General features: G+C 34.3%; 1 protein-coding gene across 7 annotated transcripts in view; it reads left to right on the top strand.

The window, feature by feature from the left end:
* Positions 1–20,388, top strand: part of LOC101892503 (uncharacterized) — a 247,949-nt gene that overhangs the window by 38,172 nt on the left and 189,389 nt on the right. The window lies entirely within an intron of this gene.

Genomic DNA, 20,388 nt, shown 5'->3' with positions numbered 1-20,388 from the left:
CGAGGAGTTACAAAAGGAAAGACCAATATACCCTCCATGGAATGGTGGAGTGTACGTTGTAACGACAAAGTCTAGCAACAATGCTCTTCCACGTCTATGATTAGTTTCCAGACTTCAGTTGAGAAAATACACCCACTTAAAAATACAACAACGGTATAACAGGAAATAAATGTGTACTCGGTTTCAAGTCGAGAGCACTTTAATCTGAATCGAAAACGAGCAACGCCTACTCGTCTTATTTGAATGACATAGAAAAAAAGAGTATACTCAATTTTTTACTCGCTAGAGTACTCCCTCTAGCTACTTTCACTCAAGCTACTTTCATCCCTTACACTAATTCGGGCCAGCATTTCGGATAGATGCTTAGTAGAGATCAAAAATTTGGTTTATTTATTTTTGTCATAACACCATTGCGCGTAATTTAGTGTTACATAAGATTGATTAATGGTCTGTCACCCTAAATATAGGCAACACAACAACGCTACAAAAAAAAAACAAAAAAGGGTACTCGGTAAGATGGAATCCGTTCGATTTCGAGCTCACTTTATTTGGTTTATTTTTTCTGTCATAACACCATTGCGCCGAATTTACTCTTGTACTCGTATAAGATTGATTAAGGGTTTGTCACCCTAAACATTGGCTATTCATATCTCACTAGCGGCCATTGAGATTAGCATTTAAAACCCTAGACTCTAGATAAATTAAGAGAATATATTATTTAACCAGACCCAAATTGAATATTTATTAAACCAGATTAATTTTAGTTTATGGGCATGGTTTTCATATCATCGAATCATAGTCCCTAATAGTCATGGAGTAAAAGGTCATTGAACTATATTTAAAAGTCATTCAACTTTAATTAAAGATTATTAAATGTGGAATGTTGGTCTGGAAAAAAAAAATCCAGATCATTGGTCATCGTTGTCCTTGAGTTATACCACTAACATTAAATTGAAGGTCACCGTATATGTCGATATAAACTATAAATCTTCCCCCAAATGAACCATTATTAAAGTCAGACAAAATGCCATTGCTTCCGTTTTAGATTTTGGGCTGACTTAGTTTTATGGCTTGACGGACTTGGATGGGATTCCAAAAAGGAAAAAAATGGAATTCGAAAATAGATGACAATTTTTCATTTAATATTTAGACTTGGGTTGGATTGACATTTCTGTGGAATTTTGACTTTAAAATAATTTATGCCACCCTCACACAGCAATCGGTAAGCCCCCTCGATTGGTCATGGTCATGTGCTATACTCGGACTTTGAGTTAATCGTCTTATTTTCTAAAATATTCTCTTTAGTCTCCAATAACTAGTTGCTCATTTAGTCGGCTAACTGCTTCAATTTCGCATATGTAACCCACGAATTGATTTCCTTCGCCCTTTTCGGAACATCTTTTCCACACTTGCTTATGGCTTGCCCTTCGTTGTGGCACGAGTTTGTCTAAATGTTGCGTGAGTTACAGAAACAACATCAACAACAACAACATTAACACAAGCACCTACAAAGCCACCAAGGTTAAATCAAGCAAATAAATAATAAAAATTATTAAGAATTGCTAATAAGTCAATAACCGTATGAATTGCTACATATAAAATTAGTAAAATAAAGAATTGTTCAATAAAAGAATTGTTAAATAAGCATATATTTAAATTTCAAAGAATTGTAAACAGGCCACCAGCTATAGAATTACTAATAATTTTATAAATTGTCAAAATGCAGTTATTGCAATTTTCACTTTAAATAAGTTTATAATCGTAACTTTCATTTTTAATTATTGTTTTCAATAAAGAGGAGTAATTTTTGAGCAACCAACGAATAAACTTGTGTTTTTTTTAATACTCGGATTACTACAAGAATTAACTGGCGCAGTCGGGTAGTTCTGGTTCCTGCGCTACAAAAAAAAAAAAAAAAAAAATTAAATAAGTGTTGTGACGGTTTATCGCAAACGAAAAAAAAAGCGCACGGAATTACATAGAAGACGAAGGATAATCGTCTGAAAAGAACAGAACAGAACCAGCATCCGTGACGGATCATCACGAGGAAAAGCAGAACCAACAAGAGAGGACATCTGTACGGACATCTGCCAAGGAAAACTACTTTAAGGACAACCGATTCCAGTCAACGTTACCAACAATAATGTTAATAAGAACTATAATTTTAATATTGTAAGTGAAAATTTCTATTATTACCAAATTTATTGGGGAAAAGTGCTAGAAACAAGCAATACTATTAAATATTTTACTAAAAGATAAAATAGAAACATATTTTAAAGATTCAAGATTCAGTTTAAAGACTAATAAAAGTAAAAGTGAAAACTTATATTGTGAACAAATATAAAACAATTTAACCGTGTTTTTCAAAGAAAAGAAAAAATAGATAATATTTTAAATAATTTACCTATTAAATATTATTTAAGTGAATATATTTAAATATAAACATATATATTTCGATATTATAAAATAATTTTGCTTTCTAAAGAAAATAATTGATTGAATTAAAGAGAAAAAATAAGCATATGCGTAAATTTCGTCCTTATACTATCCCAAGAACCCTTATTCCTATCCCAGAATCTGAAACCGATATGAGTATCAGTCAAAATAATCAAAGTGGTGTAATGAATTCTACGAACAGTTCACCCTCGACAGAAAGAAATATACTGGATTCCTTAAGAATCCCAGATGCTGTCAAGGATCTTCCAAAATTTGATGGAAATCCGAGATTGCTATACGATTTCATAAGCAATGTGGAGGAAATACTTACAGTATTAACACCCATTGATGGCACCCCTCTTGGCAAGATGATTTTAAGGTCTATACGTAACAAAATTGAAGGAGAAGCAAATGAGATTTTGAATATGTATAGCACAGACTTGAGCTGGCAGAGCATTAAAAATAATCTCATATTACATTACTCTGATAAACGAAATGAAACTTCATTGATTCGAGACTTACACCTACTAAAACAAAATAATAAGACACTTGAGGAATTTTATAGTTCAGTTGTAGAGATCCAAGCTTCAATTAACAATAATCTGATGATACACGAGGTAGATGCCAACATAATAAAAGCTAAACGAGATTTATTTGATAAAATGTGCCTTAACACATTTTTATCTGGACTTAGAGAACCATTAGGCTCTTCCATTAGGGCTATGAAGCCAGATACTTTACCGATAGCTTTTTCATACTGTATTACCGAACAAAACATGTTTTATATAAGACAAGAAAACAGGAACATTTTGAAAAGGCAAGAAACTCATAGACAGTACAATTCACAACATTCTTACCCTAACATTAAAAAACCATTCACTCCAAATCATTATAGACAACAAAACGCGATTTATAGTCCACCTATGCATTTCAATAGACCACAATTACCAATGAATCAACCATTTAATAGACCCCAATTAAATTTACCAACACCAATTAATAGACCTCAGTTAGCACAGAGTTTTTTACCAACACCTATGCAAACACAATACCCTACAGCCACAAACAATCAAAACCAATTTAGCAATTTTAGACAACAACGTTTAGACAGTAACACAAATCTTCCACCACCAGAACCCATGGACACTAGTTCAGGCTATACTCATCTAAGGAATAATAGTGGACAAACACGTAGATTTCCAAGAGAAGTACATCATATTGACCATAACTATAGGAACTTTAATACCTATTCAGATCCTGTAAACTATAACATTCCTAATTATTTACCTGAGTTGGACAATTACAACGAGATAGAGGATGTACAAAATTTTCAATTAGATGCCTCCAAAACCCAACAGGATACCTAGACATAAACAAACATGGCACTAACCTGCCTTACATAAACATTTCATCTCCATTTGGGCGTCCACTCCGTTTTCTTATAGACACAGGCGCATCAGCATCCTTTATAAACCCAGAATATACAGGAAAATTAAACATAGAAAACTGTGCACCAATAATCATAACCACTGTGTTAAACAAACACCAATTGAATACAAAAGTTAACATCCCTATGTTCATAGAATTCCGAGAATGTGGAATCCTGGAATTCTTTGTCTTTAAATTTCATAACTATTTCGATGGCCTCATTGGACTCGATATACTTACTAATTTAGGTGCAAAAATAGACCTCGAGAAAAAGCAATTAATTACAAACAATTGCTGCATCCCTTTGTCTTTTAAACCAAACTTAACTTCCGGTAAATTTCTTATATCACCAAAAACTAAAGCAATTATGAAAATTCCTGTAGATTTAGAAAGTGGCGATTTCCTAATCCCCGCAATATCAATTAACCCAGAAGTAACCATTTCACCTGGTATGTACAAGGCTGAAAACTGGTACAGCTTCGTTGAAATAAATAATAAGTCAAACTCGGACAAAATAATTTTAATCGAAAACCCAATTAAAGTAGATCCAATAAAAAATTCATATTATAGGGAAATTAATAATATAAGCTTCGAACATATTCCTGAATTTCAAAGCCCTCAGTTACTGGACAATCTTAGAATTGATCATTTGAATATGGAAGAACAAAAGGTTATCACAAAACTATGTAAAGAATTTGAAGATATTTTTCTTCAAGATAATCAGTCCCTTACCTTCACCAATAAAATCAAACACAACATTGTCACAAGAGACGACATTCCTATTTACACAAAATCATATAGATACCCCCATATCCACAAAGAAGAAGTAAAAAAACAAATTTCAGACATGTTAAATCAGGGTATCATACGGGAAAGCTACTCACCATGGAGTGCACCTGTTTGGATAGTCCCAAAAAAAGCAGATGCTAGTGGGAAAAAAAAAGTGGCGTTTAGTTATTGATTACAGGAAACTAAACGATAAAACAATATCAGATAGATACCCAATACCAAACATAAATGAAATACTGGACAAACTTGGCAAGTGCATGTATTTTACCACATTGGACTTGGCTAGCGGATTCCATCAAATAGAAATGAATCCAAAAGATATTCCCAAGACAGCATTTACAGTAGAAAATGGGCACTACGAATTTGTGAGAATGCCCTTCGGCTTAAAAAATGCACCATCAACATTTCAACGGGTGATGGATTGCGTTCTTAAAGATTTGATAGGAACAGTGTGTCTTGTCTATTTAGACGACATCATTGTCTATTCAACCTCACTCCAAGAACATTCGGAAAATTTAAGAAAAGTTTTTGAAGCCCTTAGAGAAGCTAATCTTAAGATTCAATTAGATAAGTCTGAATTCTTACATAAGGAATGCGCATTTTTGGGCCATTTAGTGACCACAGAAGGAGTAAAACCAAATCCTGACAAAATAAAGGCGATCCAAAACTTTCCTATACCCACAAATCAAAAAGAAATAAAATCGTTTTTAGGTCTACTAGGTTATTACCGTAAATTTATTAAAGACTTTGCCAAAATAACAAAGCCATTTACAGCTTGTCTGAAGAAAAATAAAACTGTTATAGTCGACGATAACTATAAAAAAACGTTTGAAATTTGTAAACAACTCTTGGTAAATGACCCTATCTTACAATATCCAGATTTTTCTAAGCCTTTCAATCTTACGACAGACGCAAGTAATTTTGCGCTAGGAGCCATTCTTTCGCAAGGACCTATAGGGAACGACAAACCGATTTGTTACGCAAGTCGCACACTCACGACATCGGAAATCAATTACTCAACAATAGAAAAAGAGCTCTTAGCCATAGTTTGGGCTACAAAATATTTTCGACCATACCTATTTGGTCACCAGTTCAGAATCATAACAGATCATAAACCACTCACATGGATTATGAGCCTGAAAGAGCCAAACTCTAAATTAATAAGATGGCGACTGAAATTAGAAGAATTCGATTATGAAATTATATACAAAAAAGGCAAACTAAACACAAACGCCGATGCCCTTAGTCGCATAAAGACTGACACATCAGTCAATCTAAACATAAATGCATTTGATACAACGTCAAATCAAGCCACTTCTGGTAGTACTATTCACTCTGCAGAGGAAAACTGCGATGATGGTATTCCGATTTCGGAAAAACCAATAAATGATTTTAATTTACAAACATTATTTAAGACAGGAAACTCTAATTCTCACATAAAACAAGAAGTAGTTTTTAAAAACAAATATAGAAAAACATTTACATACCCCAATTATACAGAGGAAATTATAACACAAATTTTTAAAAATCATCTAGCGCCCAATAAAACCACAGCAATTTTTACAGATAATGAAACTTTTCGCATTATTCAAAATGTATATTCCAAACATTTTGCACAAAGCAAAATTTTTCGTTTAGTTAGGTGTACTGAAATAGTAAAGGACATAAAAGAAAACGATAATCAGGATAAAATCATTCAAGACTATCACGAAAACAATAATCACAGAGGCATACAAGAAACCTATGACCACCTAAAACGCGAATATTACTTTCCATACATGAAATCAAAGATAGCTCAAACAATAAATAATTGTACTTCATGCCAAAGACTAAAATATGATAGACATCCTCCGAAGAATAAGTTTGAAAAACCTCCCACACCTGTAAAACCATTAGATATAATACATATAGACATTTACACGATTAACAGCAAAAATATTTTAACCATTATAGACAAATTTTCCAAATTCGCCGCAGCATATACTCTAACAGCGAGAAACAGCCTTTGCGTTATTAAATCTTTAAAACATTTTCTTAGCCTGCATGGCATACCTAACAAAATAGTTTGTGACCAAGGAACCGAATTCACATCAAACATATTTAAAGACTTTTGTCAGCAATACCAAATTGACCTACACTTTACATCTTTTCAACAATCTTCTAGCAATTCCCCCGTAGAAAGACTCCATTCAACATTAACTGAAACTTACAGATTAATAGTCGAGAAAATTAAAGAAAAAAAGTTAGAAATGGATCATGACGACATCCTAACAGAAGTTCTTATAACCTATAATAACGCAATACATTCTTCTACTAAAATTACACCTTTCGAACTTTTCTATGGAAGAACCTATAAAATTAACCGTCAAATTACATTTAACAATGAACACGAATATCTTTCTAAAATTAATCAATTTCGAACACAACTCTACGAATCTATTAAGGAAAAATTGGAAACCGACACGGACAAACGCATAGAAAAACTTAATGCAGACAGACAAGATCCACTAAATTATGATGTAGATAACTATATATACAGGAAGGAATGTAGGAGAAACAAATTAACACCGAGATTTTCTAGGCACAAAGTGAAACAAAACAACAAAGCAACATTACTTACTACACAAAACACGAAACTTCACAAATCAAAAATAAGAAAAAAACAATTTTCATAATCTTTTATTTCAGATTAATACCCATGATACACACACAAACACTGGAGATACACAATTTAAAAGACACCCAGGGATTATTACAAATAAAACTGGGAACTGCTAAAACAATAATTGACTATATCAACCTTATACATATAATAAAATTAGATTCTTATAAGGATAATGTCATGAAAATTGAGGAATCTGTCAAACAATTTACTCCCACATATTACAACAGAGATTCCTTAAAGGTAACAAAATTTAAACTTAAAGACCTTAAGGATAAATTGAATTCAATAACTCCTAAATACCGCAGGAAAAGAGGATTATTTAATGGTATAGGTTCAGCAGTTAAATTTATCACAGGTAATATGGACGATAATGATGCTCTCCGTATTAACCAGGCTATATTTAATCTAACAAATAAATTACAAACTGAAACCAGTAAACAGAATATACTTAGTACTGGAATCATTGAAAGAATAGAAAATATCACAGACCACATAAATAAAGAACAAGATATAATAGTAGAGTCAATAAAGAATTCTCAAAATAGCATAAATTCCAACTCAAGACTTATAAATGATATGCAGTATTTAAATCAGATTAATTTCCACATTGATTTACTGACAAATCATATTAAAGATGTTTCTGAAGCGATGACATTGTCTAGCCTCGGAATTATACCCAAGATGATATTAAATACGCAAGAGTTAGAAGAAATAGGGAACAATTTAGAGAATCAGTCAATTAAAAATTGATACAACAGAACATTTATATGAACTCTTACAATTACAGGCATTTTACAATGATACCAATATCGTTTTTAACATTCAAATTCCCCACATCCCATTAACCAATTACACAATTTCCCATACAATTCCTATACCAATTAATAAAACAAAAGAAATAGTTATAAAACCTTACACAATTTATAATAATAATAAAATTCAATATTTCGAAAATTTATGTAAGAAAATCGAAAACATATATTATTGTAAAGAAAGTTCACTACAAGAAACTATGGAAAATTCTTCATGCTTTGGAAAAATCATAAGTAATTTAGAAGCTAATTGTAATCTCAATAATATAGGCCAAATTACAGAAATATCACAACCTGAACAAGGACTTGTGTTAATAAAAAATTTACCGACCACAGAAATGAAAACATCATGTAACTCCGAAAAACATAATATTGAAGGCAACTTATTAATAAATTTTAAAAACTGTAATGTTATTATTAACGGAATTATCTACGAAGATAACCCAAACATATATTGGGACGATTTTATTGTAAAACTACCCACAGAAATAAACATAAAACCTTTGTCTACAATAGAAACTTTAAATATACCTAAACTCAAAGAGTACCATCTAGAAAATAAGTTAGCCATCGAAGAGTTATCAAACAATACAGAACTTCACAGACACATAAATTATGGAACTTTAATGTTAATAATTGGAATTGTAATTTTCACCTATATAATGAAACAGAAGACAAAATTAGTGGTAAATGAACTTCCCGCCAATACTGTTGTCGCTTCTGACCATCAATTCTTTTGGCCATCGCTCCATACTAAGGGGGGAGGAGTTACAGAAACAACATCAACAACAACAACATTAACACAAGCACCTACAAAGCCACCAAGGTTAAATCAAGCAAATAAATAATAAAAATTATTAAGAATTGCTAATAAGTCAATAACCGTATGAATTGCTACATATAAAATTAGTAAAATAAAGAATTGTTCAATAAAAGAATTGTTAAATAAGCATATATTTAAATTTCAAAGAATTGTAAACAGGCCACCAGCTATAGAATTACTAATAATTTTATAAATTGTCAAAATGCAGTTATTGCAATTTTCACTTTAAATAAGTTTATAATCGTAACTTTCATTTTTAATTATTGTTTTCAATAAAGAGGAGTAATTTTTGAGCAACCAACGAATAAACTTGTGTTTTTTTTAATACTCGGATTACTACAAGAATTAACTCGTGCAATTCTTAATATTCCATAGTTGGACGATGGTCACACTGTCGCTGTTACGCTCCATGCTTCCCTTCCTTCTTCTTTTTTCCGTTTTCATCTTCTTTCGACCGGACCCCATCGAAACGAGGCAGCAGTTTGAGTTATGACCACACATTTTATTTTATTTAGTTTTGTTCCTCGGGTATTGTTTAAAGTTCACACCGAATTGTTGTTGTAGTTGGTGTCGTTGTTGCTGCTGCTGTTGCATGTTTTGTTGGTTTCATTGCAATACTGTTGCAGTATTGTCGTCATTTTCATTTTCTTCGTCTTCTTCTACTTCTGTTGCAAGAGAAAGAGGGCTCCATATTTTGTTGTGTACTCTCAACGTCAGCTCTTCTTGGTATCTATGTCTGCTGTACCTCAGAGACACTGGCAACGGCAACCGAAGGAAAAGAAGGAGCAGCAACAGCGACAGAATGGAATAAAAGAAAAGAGATGCCATCGTGAATGAGAACAACAACTACGAATACTATCGTGTCATAGTCGAATTGGTTGGAGGGTGATATGTTATGCATGTTTGTTTGTTTGTTTGTTTGTTTTTTCTTTATTGTTTTGAGTGTCAAAATATTAGGATGTAACTGCCATCATAGACAAATAAAGGTATAGACTGAAAAGTTTTAAAATTTTCCCTTCCGGCAGATGTCGCTATTGTTGATCTTGGACCAGTCAAGTCACTCAGGGCTTGTGAAGTCACTCGACTTCGAAAACAATTTATTCATTTTTCTGCTATTTAAGTTTTATATTTTTATATTACACGACATATTTGGATAATGTAAAAGTAAACAAAGTCGATGTTTCGTTTTTAATTGATAAATAATAAAGAATCATAAAAATATTTAATATTTTGAGAGAATTGAGTGAGTCTACTGAACCTCTCTCACAGCATGAACGACATCTATTGAAGCACTTTTTTTAGAGATAACAGATGAGACAACTTTTTAGTCTATACCTAATTTGTCTATGCTTCCATTTGGAGTTTGGTTTAGGGAGAGGACTTGATATTTGAAAATCGAAAACTTTAATATTCATTTATTTTGAAGTTTTATTTTTTGGTAATAATTAATGTTTGGTTTTTTTCTTTCTCTTTCTCTTTTTAGGTAAGTTCCAAAATTTGTATCAATTGAATTCGAAAACATTGCGATCAAAAAGAAATAGAGCCTCAATTGCAGAAGAAGAAATGGAGTCTCATTAGAGAAGTTGCAGAAGGCAATCAGAAATATAGAATTGGACATTTCTTTATTTTGAGACCTACGTGCGGTTTTATGCATCGGATTGACTCATAAGCCATATTTAGTAGAGCTTCATATAAAAAATAAAAAATATAACAAATCGATCCGAACTGATTTTCACCAAATTTGACATACATGTTTCTAGGCTCTAAGTAAGTGCCAAATTCCATCCCATTTGGGCTAATAATACAAGTTTGATGCACAATAAAAAGCGAATCGGACGAAGATATATATGGGATCTTTATCCAAATCTGAACCGATCTTGATAAAATTTGGGAAAGGCATTTCTTTTCCGTATTTGATTTGATATTTCCCCAAATATCGTTGTTACAGACTGCATATTATGGCTGCGGAAGATAGAAATATCAAATCGGATGAACCCTATATATAAGAGCTATAGTTATATCTGAACCGATTTCCATCAAATTTATTTTCAGGCTTAATTTCGTCGTATATGCAAAATTCCATGCTATTTGGGCTGATATTTGCCGTTTGGTGCACAATAAAAGGCAAATCGGACGAAGATATATGTGGGAGTTATATCTAAATTTTGACCGATTATCTCCAATTTCAATAGGGTTCGTCCTTGGGTCAAATAAATGTACTTTGTTTACAATAATACATGGACAGACGGACGGACGGACATGCATATACCGATTCAGATTGTGATTCTATGTGGATCATCAAAAGAAAGTATGGGTCTATCTCGTTTCCTTTTGCCTGTTACAAACACGAGTACCGTCAATTCTACAAATATATATATGCGTGTTTTGAGAGTTACGCCAACACCCGAATATATCAACTGCTACACGATCTAGCCAAACGTAAGCTGAGAAAGCACAGATGGGTTTAGACACATATTGACTCAGCTTATCTAAGCCCACAACGAATATACTCCTCAGAAAATGGCATATACAGGGTGAGATAAAAAACTACAACAAAGTCAAACGCCATAATTTTTACATTTATTTTAAATTTTATTGAATGAAAACAAAAAATGTCGGAAATAGCATCAAATTTTAGAATAAGTTGAGATATGTAAGAATTAGTCACCTTAGGCACGAATTATGGCCTTCAAACGGCCAATGAAACCGTCATACGCTGCCCGAATGTTGCTCTGCGGTATTTTGGTCCATTCCCGGCGAAGCGCTTGCTTGAGGTGATCGACACTTTGGTATTTTTTAGTGCCAACCTTGCTTTCCAAAATACTCCAGACACAATAGTTAAAGGATTGGTATCCGGAGATTTTGGTGGCCATTGTGCGCTGTTCGCTGGAAATGAAGGGAGGAACCTCATTTTGTAACCATTCTTGGGTGGCGCGTGCTGAGTGCAATGCTGCTGAGTCCTGTTGGAATGTCCAAGGTCTGTTTGCATGCCCAAGGCTTTAATACACCCTCCAGAAAATTTTCGCGATAATATTCGGCATTTATTCTGATGCCACGGTCGATTAATACGAGCTGAGAGCGACCATCGGCTGTTATGGCTGCCCACACCATCACCATGACCGGCGCTTGAGTTCTGGTGGCCAACCGAAGGTGCACATTTTCAGCTGACCTCATTGGCAAGTAAACACGATCATTTTATTTATTTACGAACTGCTGGACAACGAATGTTTTTTCATCGGAGCGAAGAAAACCAAATTCGGCAGTTCACCACTTTCGGCCAAGCGAAGCAACTCTTTAGCTCTTTTGAGTCTATTTTCTTTCTGTTGCTCATTTTTCAATATTTGACGAATGGAATATTGGGATATGTTCAGCTCACGAGCCATTTTTCGGTCACTGCAACGCGGGTATCGATCAAGTCGCTTCTTTACTTTTCGAACCATTTCTGCTGATGTTGCTGTTTTCTTCCGTCCACTTCCTTGACATCGGGCTGCGCTACCAGTATCACGGTAACGAGCGATGGTACGAGACGAGACAAAAGATTTATTCACATTTAAATGCTGGAGTGCTCTAACGATAGCCACTTGCGGTTTTCCAGCCAAATATAAAGAAGTCACACTATCACGCATGAATTCCATCACGAATAACTTTTTTTCTCGAAAGTTATCCCCAAAATGCTTTTGTACGCTTGTAAACAATATAATGAGCTGTCACTGTAATAATATTAACAGCTGTCGGGCGAGTGGCTTAGAAATGACAGCAGTCTGAAGTTGGTTGCAGTTTTTCATTTCACCCGTATTTTACTTCACAGTTCAGCCTTTTGATAGCGAACACGGAAGGTTCTTTTTATAAGAAACTGTGATTTGATGATGATGTAAACATATGCGAAAATAGCCAGCTTGTAGTCCAGGCCCACTAAAAGATGCCCGTGAAGATAAATTTTAAAATATAAAAGCAAGACACAAGTCACTTGTATTCTGTGTTGGTGCGAAAGGGGTTAATTGTAAAATATATATATTTTTTTTTAATATTAATGATTTTTACCATTTTTTTGGATAAATCAACGTATTTTTAATAAGTTTAAGATAATAACAATTCTCCTAAATTAATTTAACAGGAAAATGACACAATTTCCCGACGAGGACGAATAACCAGAGTGGTGTTGGCGGTAGGGAAACTGCATGGAAAATGCTGAATTCTACAAAAACTATGCTAGCTGCGTCATTGAGGCGGGTCTTAAATGAAAGGTCTCGAGGAGTACTTTCTGGCTATATATGCCTTATATTCCCAACTGATTTCAGATAACCGCTTGCCTAGGTAAGTGAGGCAGTTTTGGACTTTGCCACTGTTATGATTATTGATGCATTTTGAATCATGGATACGAGTGTAATTATTTGGATCATAACAGCGGACTGGTTCCGCAATTCAGCATTTTCCATGCAGTTTTCTTACCGAAACCGCCACTTTGGTTAGAAAATCGGAAAAATTCGATTGCCTGAAATCAGTTGGGAATATAAGGCATATATAGCCAGAAAGTACTCCTCGAGACCTTTCATTTAAGACCCGCCTAAATGACGCAGCTAGCATAGGTTTTGTGCTATTCAGCATTTTCCATGCAGTTTCCCTACCGAAACTGCCACTTTGGTTAGAAAATCGGAAACAAATCGATTATCTGAAATCAGCTGGGAATATAAGGCATATATAGCCAGAAAGTACTCCTCGAGACCTTTCATTTAAGACAAGCCTCAATGACGCAGCTAGCATAGTTTTTGTGCAATTCAGCATTTTTCATGCAATTTCCCTGCCGCCAACACCACTCTGGTTATTCGTCCTCGTCGGGAAATTGTGTCATTTTCCTGTTAAATTAATTTAGGAGAATTGTTATTATCTTAATACTTATTAAAAATACATTGATTTATCCAAAAAAAAAAGGTAAAAATCATTAATATTAAAAAAAATATTTTTCAATTAACCCCTTGCGCACCAACACAAAATACAAGTGACTTGTGTCTTTGTTTTTATATTTTAAAATTTATCTTCACGGGCATCACTAAAAGCTACCATCGCCCAGTATTAGTTTACTTAAATATATAAAAGAGTAGTGAAATAACTGACTGATTGAGAATCAATGCCCAGGCGAAAAGGCTGAAGCTAGAATTTTGATTTTAGATAAAGCAGGTTGTAAAGAATCGCCAACTTGTTTCGAAAGTTATGACAGATATTAGTATTGAAAATTGCAACCCTTTGTGGATGAGTTCGCAGAAGGGGTTGGCAGATATATATCATCTTCACTACAGATATTGCGTTAGTAAAAATATTTTGATGTGTGAAATTTGAAGAGAGTTGGATGCTTATATCGCTTTCTTTGAACGGACCAGAAGAAATGGTCCGATCTGTACTAAATTTATAAAATATCTGGTTTTGATGGAAATATTGGGATGAGCCAAGTCTGAATGGAGTTGGATGTTAATTTTGCGTTTTATGAGCTTTGTGGATATTTAAAATGTTGACCCTTCGTGGGGGAGGTACCAGAGGAAGTGGACCAATTTCACACCAGAGCTGGGGTTAATAAATTTTGTGATATTTGTAATTTGAAGAGAACTGGTTGCTTATTTCGGATTTTATGATCGTTTTGGTTATTCAAAACGTTGACCCTTTGAGGGGGAGTTACCAGAAGGAGTGCCCGATATATTCCATTTTTACACCACACCTTGGGTTAATAAAGTATAATTTAAAGACAATCGGACTCTTACATAAGAGGTGTAATTATAAGAGGTGTAATTATTCCAAATGTTGACCCTTTGTGTGGGAGGTGCTTGATGGAGTGGACCGATATTGTCCATTTTCGCACCTGACCTAGCACTAGTTGGAGCTAAATCAGATTATCCGTTCTCTTTATGTGCAGTAAATTATTTTCTTTGAAAATGATGACATTTTGTGAGGGAGGTACCAAAGGGAGTGGATCGATATTGCTTATTTCCGAACTCGATCTAAGTTTGACAATAATATTACGGCGTACCAAGTTTGGATCAAATCGCATAATCCCTTCTAGAGTTATCGTGCGCACCAGCCAGACAGACAGACGGGCGGACGGACGGACATCGAACGGATATAGATCGACTCCAAATGTCCTAAAACGGATTTGGTCCAGGGGTCTAAAACCGTTATTTCCATGAGGCACGTTTTGGCTGTATCAAATGATATATACCCTCTCCTCCTTTACCCGTATGGCTAGGCTGAGTGTATAAAAATGGTTCATACAAATGTGACATGAAGTCTATTCACAGCATTAATAATTTCTTACCCTAATAGTTCCATTTCCCAAACCCTTATTCTTTCCCCCCTTGCTAACATTAGTGACTGTCTGTCAGGAATTCCTTCAAAGCGTGCATATTCCTTCATTCGATATCACTCCTAAAAGTATGCAACATACATTGTAATATAATTATCAATATTAAATACCTGATTCTTTGCACTACTGAACCTTCAATACACCCTAATACCCAATAAGTGCAAACACCAAGATGTTGTCTCTGATATTCTGAATTGTATGCCATTTGTGATTGCTGGTGTTGTTGTTGTTGCTGCTGCTATTGGTTGGATGGTGGTGACTATATAACGTTTGAATGTGGATGTGTTTTGTGCTTTGCTGAAAACTCCTTCCTTCAACAAAGGTGGCATGGAGGCACACATTCACAACACCCCAACTCCCCCAGAATGGTTTTCCAATACCTCGACAAATGCTCAAGAATCGGTCTACAATTGTTGGGGGGTTTGGTGATATGTTGCTGCTATATTCTACAACGACAGACAAGATGACTTTGGGTGCCCCAATACAGTCTCCCTACAAAAAAAAAATCGTAGCAGTAGCAACAACAACAACATGAAAAGCACGGGGTTTTTGTAAATGTTTTGTGATTTTTATGTGCTTTTGTTTTCAATTTTTTTTGTTTTGTTTTGGTATGTTTTTTTTGGTGTGTTCCTCTCCTTGTTTTATTATTTATTTTGTTGTTTTTGTATTTTATGTGCTTCAATTGCTGGCTGCTGCTGTCGTGTTTGTTGTTGTTGTTGATGATGATGATGACGATTTCCTTTTCTTCTTCTCCATCTCGGTAATCATCTTTGCCCACCAAGCCAGCAAAACGTTGTGACTGAGGACGAAACTTTGCCATGCTAGTGTGTGTGTGTGTTACTCTGTTGGCCAAAGTAAGTTTACCAAGCCACCCAACATTCAACCTCGTCAACGGTGTGGTGGCAACATTGTTGTCTCCTCTCGCTCCAACCCGACTCCACAGAAAGCACTGGCAAATGGAGATGCGGCAGCCAACAGAGCACATGGCAGCGTATCGGGCCTTTGAGTTGAACTGCTCCATGTTGGGTTTTGTGAATTTAGTTTTGTTCGGTAATTCGTGGCGTTAAGCAGGAAAAATATTTCGTATTTAACAGAAATTATTATTGTGTGTTGTTGTCGTTGTTGTTGTTACAACAAATATACATACGAACAACGATATATAATTCAACATTTTCAATTTAAATCGCTTGACACACGGCTGTGTCAGAGGCGACGGCAGCAATGTTTCTTAACGGCGTTGTGTACGAAAGGTTCTTCGGCGAATGTGTCTCGCGCCGTTGATACTCTGGTAACCAGTCAGTAGTCGGTGTGTCTGTCGTCTTATTCAAGTTTTAGGAAAATAAATAACAAAACACTTCTCACAATGTGACATCTGTGTGTAAGGCGGTGTATGTGAGTGTATGTAATTGAAAGAGAGTGTGGTGTCATTAAACACGAGAGAGAGCACTGTGATAATAGAAGCAAATCGCCCTCCCACTAAATCGAGAGAGAGAGAGCGGCGAAAATCTAATCAATTGTAATTTCGAGAATTTTTGAAAAGCAAAAGTGAGATTTTTAATAAAATTTTGCCAAAAAAATGTAAAATTGCAAGAATTTGTGCTCTTACCATTACTCTCCCTTTTTCTCTCCCTCTTATATACTATGCAAATATCAGCAAAGTGTGGGTGAAAATGTGTTTTAATTCGTGTGTGTTGCAATGTGTGTACCTTAAGGAAATATAACAAGTGGATATAAAATTTGGATAATAAATTAATAACCGTTCTTATGCCCACAACCATTTGGTGTTGTTGTTTGTGGCGCCATCTTAATGTGGAGTAGGAGATATCTGAATAAAACTCTCATCGAATTTTAAACGGAATTGAAATTTAAATGGATCAGTGCCTAGCGTACGGTAAATGGCATTTTTAATAAAATTCTTTATATTTCTCATTTATCTTGTAATTATCCTTTTTGTTGTTTTGACTTAATGAGTGCTAAACAGACTTTTAATAAGGGTTGCCAAATTTAAGAATATTTTAAATAGGTATATGGCTAGTTTACACATCATATGTGAAATGACATTCATAATAATCATTTTTATAGCATACTCCCAATAATTTTAAAATTAATCAATCATCATCAGCATTTTCATCAGTTTTATACAAACATTTATTTGTATAAAACATTTTTGTGGGACGTACCACATATACTGCTCCCGACCTAAGTTTTCAATTCTCTCTTACACCATTTAAGTTTGATATAAATATATATATATAATATGTTTAAAAAATCTAAATATAACTTTGAAAAATGACTTTACATGTGACTTTAATATGACACGTAAACAGCCTTAATGGCCATGAACGTCACACTTTACACATGACTGTGAAATAAACTATCCTTAATCATCAGTTAGTTTGCTGATTGATTTATAGCCTCATTATAGAATTATAGACGTATGTACATAGCGTATAGTAAGCAAATGCTATAGAAGTGCGGGCCCGACCATGTGATACCGTACAACGCTACAGCTACAACTAAAAGCCCTCTTATGTTCAAATCCCTTTTTGGGAGATTTCGTTTTTGAGATAATGTCATAGAGCCCTGTACAGATGTTATCATTAGTTTTTGACCGGAGGCATTTGCCCAATATTTTCGCCCTCCGTCGTGTTGATAGGTATTCAAAACAATTTCGATTGAAAGTTGTGGCTAATTTTACAGCTAATCTGAAATCTGAAATTTGCAGTGAAAAGGAAAGCCAGATAGACACTATCACACACTCACCACTATGCGACGCGTTTCGCCGTTGGTTAAGCGGCTCATCAGGCATATTTGGTGTGGATGATGGCTTACAAGGGCCGTTCTCTGGAAAGTAGTATATATTTCGAACTTATTGCAAATTAGCATATGCGAATTATACACTAGAAACTCTCCAGGCTCGACTCAAGTTCTATTGACAGATCTTTTTCACAGCAAAGTTTTGTTTTTGTAGTGATGGATTTTTTGTCCACAACAACTACATTGCTGCCAATGCATACACTTGTTTTAGTGCTACTTTAGGAAGACGGGTTAATGGCTCTGAACGTAGAGACGGCAACTTCTAGTTGGCTGCACACCGAGGTCCGCGGTTCAAATCCCACAGCCAGGCTCGGCTGAACTTTTTGAGTTTTGCCTACGATAAAAAATGTGACAAAAATTAAAAAAATATATTCACTTTTTTGTTGGCATATTTTTACGCAATTTTCTTAGATTTTATCCTTTTCTGGCAAGAGACCATTTCGAATTGATAAGAATTGCGAAAATCAGTCCAGCGGTTCTTGACTTATAAGCAGAATAACTAAGATATATTTCTTTTATACATATACTGTATCTATTTTGCTATATATCCGCTATCTTGCATATCAACATTACTGTAATGGCCAGAAGTAACCCTTTAAACTTTTTGCGATTTGGCCGGGATTAAAACATCCAATTTGGCAGATTTCTGCTCAGACCTAAATTCTAACTCCATGCAAAATTGCGTCGATTGTACCGTAGAGCAACTGCAGAATTCCAAAAACAATGGGTTTCTATTCTGACCCTAACCCCACTTCCATTTTCAGTCTGGTGAGGATGGGCCATAGCGTGATTTTATATTAACATGGACAGACGGACAGACGGACATACATAGCTAGATCGACTCAGCTCGACTAGATAGGAAGACCGGGGACCAATATATCGACATATAAAAATACAAAAGGTTAGAAATATTTTTAAAAAATGTTTTTTCTATAATTTTTGCAAGGATGGAACTCAAAGTATGTGACAAAAATGTAAAAAATACCTGAAATCGGTGTATAACCATATTCAAACGTGGATCGGCATGAACCCTATTTTATGCAAAAGATTTTTCATGTAACCCAAAGACCTGTTTTTAAAGCTCTGTCTTTACTTTCGTAAAGTGTAGTTCAAAAAAGGCTATATGTTTAGAAAATGTACCCTAAAAAATTGGCCTGAGAACCCAAAACCCTTTTGAGTTTTGGTATTTTTTACTCCTAGACCATGACCTGAAAATTGTCGCACAGTGTAATTTATATATAGACCGTAAGTCCGTGGAAACATTAAAATAAATCCAATATTCTTTTCCAGAAAGTCTTTTGCAAATTTTACGATTTGTGGTCAAATCGTAGCATCTGTGACTTGAATGATATTAGAAGAGCTTAGATAACATCAGACTAGCGATTTTTTAATATTTTTTAAAAATGCTTTCATTTTCTGGAAAGTCCTTGAAGAAATGTTCTTAAAAATCTATTTTTACAAAATAACTAGAAACTTAAAATGTTTGACTAGAAACTTAAAAAAACGGTTGTGGTCCGAAGTCTTTAAACAATATTATTTTAAAATTTCGTCACATGATAGCCAAAGAAATGTAGCTTGGCCTTAAAAAAAAATAAATAAAATATTGTATTATCAACGTATTTTGGCCACAATATCCTTAAATAACATAAGACTCGGGATTTTCTACGAGAAAGTCATTAAAGCATGTTCCTACAAATTCTCCTATATTTGAGCATTGAAAAAATATACTCGGAAGTATTTGAAAAAATATACTCGAAAACTCATTTAAATGTTTTCAAAAAAAAAAAAAAAAAAAAAATCAAAAATATATATCAGGGAAATATTAAAAATATTCATAAAGCAGTAAGGGAAGGCCATGTCGTGCGGCCGACTACATGATACCCTACCACCACTATCCATAACAAAAAAAGTTTATATTGGCATACCAACTATGAACCTTATTTGAATGCGTATCATGTTTTTAGAGTAGTCACTATTTGGGATTTATATTCAACTCTGAATCGATTTTCAACAAATTTGGTGTACAATAAACCTGATAAAGATAAAGATATATATGGGAGCAATATCCAAATCTGAATCCATCTTGATAAAATTTTAGGCACTTCTGAGCTGTATCAGATATCTGGAGGGCATATTACGCATGTGAGGACTTAAAACACCAAATCGGATAAAACATATATATGGGAGTTATAACTATATCTGAACCAATTTTCACCAAATTTTTAGTACTTGATTATAGACCGAATTCGGTCTGATGTGCTAAAATTCA

This window comes from Musca domestica, unplaced genomic scaffold (genome assembly GCF_030504385.1).
Source record: "Musca domestica strain aabys unplaced genomic scaffold, Musca_domestica.polishedcontigs.V.1.1 16, whole genome shotgun sequence".
Classification (NCBI taxonomy): Eukaryota; Metazoa; Arthropoda; class Insecta; order Diptera; family Muscidae; genus Musca; species Musca domestica.
Note: the sequence above shows the minus strand (reverse complement) of the source record. Positions and strands in the feature narration are given on the sequence as shown.